The sequence below is a fragment of the Poecilia formosa genome, unplaced genomic scaffold (assembly GCF_000485575.1).
Source record: "Poecilia formosa unplaced genomic scaffold, Poecilia_formosa-5.1.2 Scaffold453, whole genome shotgun sequence".
Taxonomy (NCBI): Eukaryota; Metazoa; Chordata; class Actinopteri; order Cyprinodontiformes; family Poeciliidae; genus Poecilia; species Poecilia formosa.
The window spans coordinates 296,000-300,490 of NW_006800392.1; the positions used below are offsets into that span (position 1 = coordinate 296,000).

At 39.5% G+C, this 4,491-nt stretch overlaps 2 long non-coding RNA genes across 3 annotated transcripts in view; both read right to left on the reverse strand.

Annotated features, from left to right (window-relative positions):
• LOC103155879 (uncharacterized) overlaps positions 1-4,491 on the reverse strand; it is a 76,502-nt gene that overhangs the window by 33,657 nt on the left and 38,354 nt on the right. The gene's annotated exons all lie outside the window — the stretch shown is intronic.
• LOC107833786 (uncharacterized) overlaps positions 1,970-4,491 on the reverse strand; it is a 22,707-nt gene continuing 20,185 nt past the window's right edge. The window contains exon 3 of the long non-coding RNA XR_001659550.1: positions 1,970-1,981. This is a non-coding gene — a long non-coding RNA (uncharacterized LOC107833786). The remainder of the gene's footprint in view (positions 1,982-4,491) is intronic.

Genomic DNA, 4,491 nt, shown 5'->3' on the forward strand with positions numbered 1-4,491 from the left:
ACCCGGAAAATTTCCAAAAAGGTTTCAGTTTTGAAACTCAAATTTCAGAGATTTTTCTCAAAAGATCCTGAGAAATAAAAAAAATGCCAAAATCAAATTTCTTTCTAGAAAATCTCAGATTACTCTAAAGATTTCTGAGTTTTCTGCAGACTTTTCTGTAACGACCCTCCTGCGCGTCGTTCCGAAGTGCCTAACAAACGTTTTCTACGAGCTTTGAGTTTCATCATCAAACATGTTTGTGCAGAACCAGAACCTGGATTCATGTCGTCACCCATCACATCCTGCCTGGTGCCGCCATTTAAACATCTTCATTTGGCGCTGACCTCTGACCTCTGCAGTCAGCTGGGATGTTAATAATTTGACCCAAAGCCTTGAAGTGAAATATTTATCTCTGTTTTCATTTTCTATTTTATATCTTTGTTGCTCTTGGTTTGTGAAATTTCTTGCACAAATAACCTTGACATTAATTAAATTTTTATTTAAAACCCCCAGGGCTACTTCGCATATTTTAGCTGTTTTCATCAGTTTGGGACTCCTGACCTGCTGACCTTTGCCCTCCGTATTATCCATAATCCACTCCGGCTTGCGGCGCCGTAGGTGAATAATTTAACTGCAATCCAAGTCAAACCTGAAGCTGACCAGATATTTACCTCCATGGAAGAAAGAAAATATTTTTCCCCTCAGTGTGGGATTAAATCAGCCTCAACTTTTCCTGTTTTACTTTTGTAAGAAATTAAAAAAAAAAGTTGTTAAACACCAGAAAGATGAAAGAAATTAACCCCATATGGGAAAACGCAGATGATGATGTCACAGATTCGAAGCTTCTGATTGGTTCAGTATCAGAAGCTTACAACATGAAGTTAGCTTTAATGGAGGAATAGCTGTGAACTTTGACCTTTTAACAATGCTGGCTGTAGTATTAACCCTCAGTGAAACAACATGAGGCTGAAAGGCCAATCAGGAAGAAGAATCAGCGAAGAGTTTAAAAATATCCTGAAGTTCTTCATTTTTCTTTGGTCTGAAGAAATGTTCTGGAACTCAGATTGGGTTGCTAGGCAACTGTGCTGGCCTCTGCCGGGGTTGCTAGGCAACGGCGCTGGCCTCTGCCGGGTTTCTAGGTAACTGGAGAGTGCCAACAGAATGCGACTTTACATTTACAAACAGGAGGCTTTAGAAACGGCTCGTTTTCCAGACCCATTTATCCACAACTATTAGCTAACGACATTTCAGTTAGCTTTGTAGCTGGCAGCCATCTTGGTAGGCAGTTGCTATGGAGTTGCTACAACAGGGCCTGGTGCTGAGAATTAGCTCTCGCCTCATTCCTATATAACTTAACAGTATTTGAACATTACAAGTACTTGAGTACTCCATCACCTCTCTGTGATACTAGGATAAATATCAGTGATATTTACTTTAGTACTTACTGCCGAGCTAGCAGAATTAGCCTAGCTAATGTAGCTTTTACCAGAAGAGTTTGTTTAAACATTGGTTGATGTTCGCACTCTTCCTGTTCAGTAAACTTTAATCGGAGTCGCTTGTCCACATCATCTGACATGTTTCTATTCTCCGTCAGCCATTTTATTGATACGTTTCTCTTGCACATTGGCTAAGAGTGTCAGTTTATTTTCTTTTTGTTGGTCTTGAAGCCATATTGGTTCGTCTATGCTTTACGTTTCTTATGCCTACCAAGATGGCGCCAATCACTTTGGTTTTTGACTTTTTTAAAAGTTGTTTTTAGAAGCAGTTGAGACCCAAATTGAAACACAAAAACGTGCAAAATATGAATAAATAACTTTCTCTGGATTTGATGAGAATCTCTTGAGGAAATATCAGTGGCATCTTTTCACCTGGATCTAATTTGGCTCTAAACAGATAAAACTGATTATATATGTAAACACAATTATCTTAAGGTCCTTTGCAGTTTGACACGCGACACGTTGCCTCCAGTCTGCAGAACATAAATAAATAAAAACACAGGAACCTTGAGTTTATTGTCATGAATCTCCATTGTTGAGCTTCAAAACCTGAGAACTGAAGCCTCCTGGTTTGGATTTCAGATTCTAATCACCTCGCCTCCCTCTGCATGACCCAACACCGTAATTACAGCGCTCAGCGGCTCGGAAAGCGCCTTCAGTGTGTGCAGATAAGGCGGGCCGCGCAGCACCGTTCCACCCTCAGCTCCACGCTGGAAAAATAATAAAATAAAATCTGCTGCGGCTGAAAAATCGATCCTGATCCAGTTGAGCTTTTTTTTTCCTGCTCCGTTTCAGACACGCCTCACTTTCACCGTTTCTTAAATTTGCTGCTACAGAAAAATGGTTTGCAGAAATGAACTGTTAGCTCACACACACTTATGAAGTCTAAAGGACAGGAAACACACACACGCGCACACACACTCTCCCTCTCTCTCAAGCAGTTTGTGTTTGAAATGAATAATTTATGTCATGTGAATGTTGTGGGTTGAACGCAGTTAAATGTAAGAGCAGCCTGCAGGGAAAACACAGTGGAACATTTCCCGTCTGTCTGTCAGAGCCTCTTTTAAATTCAAATAAACTTTATTCACACGGGTGAGAATCAGAAACACCGGGAGAGCCCAGCACACCCACTGCTGCTCCGGATAAATAAATATTCTATACCAATATTAGCTCACATGAAGAAGCAGCGAGGATGAAAACATGCTAGCATGTGGCGCTCACACGCTGCAGCCTCAGGTGAGCCACATCATTCCCTCCATGTTGCAGCCGGTTGCAGCAGCTTCCTGTCACGGTTGGAGCCGTAATACGACTTCTGATTGGATGTTCAAGTCATTTCCTCCCTGATCGCTCAGATCAACGTTGTTGCATCAGATGCTGCCGGCCCGCTGCAGCAGCTCAGCTTGAAGCTGGGTTCGGTTCTGAAACATCGTCCAAATGGATCCGACCGATCTGGACATAAGACAGGATGGACAACATGCTGGGCAGCCGGTACGGGACACCATTAGGGCCACTAAAAAGTAAAGTTTACACCAAAGAGAGCTCAAATTTTGAGCTTAATCTAAAAAAAAATGCAAAAAAAAAAAACTGGAATTTTCCAAAGTTCAAAAAGCAAAAAATTTAAAAGAAAAAATAAAAATTTGAAAAAGAACCCAAAAAATTGAAAATTTTTTATTTATATATAAGAAAGAAAAAAAAAAAAGTAAATATTAAACCCAGAAAAGAAAGGGTTGATTTTTTATATCGGAGTTTAAAAAGTTGAAAAATTGTAGGAAAACAAATTGAGAATCTCAGAAAATGTCATGAAAACGAGGAAATTTCTGAGCTCCATTAATATCAAAAGTCTTCCAGAAAAAACAAGGAAATTTGTGATTTGCAGAAGTCGAAAAATTTTACTTTTAAATGTAAAAATGACTTTAAATTTTCTCTAGAAAATGTGTGAAACTAATCAAGTTCAGAAAATTTTTCTTCCTAATATTTGACATTTTGAACTCAAACTTCCAAGTTCTTTTTACCAAATTTCTGAGATTAATCTCGAAATTAAAAGGTTTTTTAAAACAAAATTTTTGGCTTTTCAAACTCAGAAATTTAATTTAGCTTTAGAAAATTTGAGAAATTAATCTAAAAATTTTAGATTTTTTCCTAGCAAATTTTCAACTTTTCAAACCCAGAAATGTCTTTTCTAGAAAAATTGAGAGCCTAATCTCAGACATATTGGCAGGAATGTCCTCCCCACCTCCACCGTGAACCGACATATTTGAGACTCTCGTCTTCATTTGGCTCCATCCACTCGTCTCTAGATTGATATAAATAATATGGATAGGAGGGAAAATGTCCCTCATCAGCTCCTGTAGCAGCAGAGAGCTCAAAGTGACTTAGAGTTTCCTCTCTAATCAATTAAAGCAGAATGTGAATGCAGAGCTGGGACTGATCATCTCGGTCTGTTTCCCTTCATGCCAGCGGTGTTATGGGCCCCCGGGCCTCGGCAGCGATCCGCTCCGTGTTCCCAGTTGTTTTATTCCTCCTGCAGCGACCCGGGGCGATGCAGATGACTGCAGAGGTGTCGGCAGCTCATTCGGCCTCATGAATGATGAATCCTTCGCAGCGTTTCCTGCAGAAAGCCGAATGTTTCTGCCGTTTGAAGCAGCAGCTGCAGGGCTTCGACCTGACGTTCTTCTCGGATTTTCTTGAATTACTTTGAAAATTATCACATTATGCTGTAAACTTCAGGCAGCAGCGATTTTTACAACCCGTTTAATATTTACATCCTCTAATGGCTCAAACAGAGGAGGCTTTGGTAAAAAATTAAAGCCTAAACATTAATAAATGATCACAGGAGAATGTTATTAAAAGCAGAAAATGAATCACTTTTTAAAGGTGGAGAGAAAAATCTCTTCCTGCAAAAGTTTCCTTAACTTTGCACATTTTTGTAATTGATAACCTCAGACAACAGGTCAATGTTTTACCGTTTTAAAATAGAAAAAACCACTGCCTCTATAAGCAGCTTAACCCTTTTCGG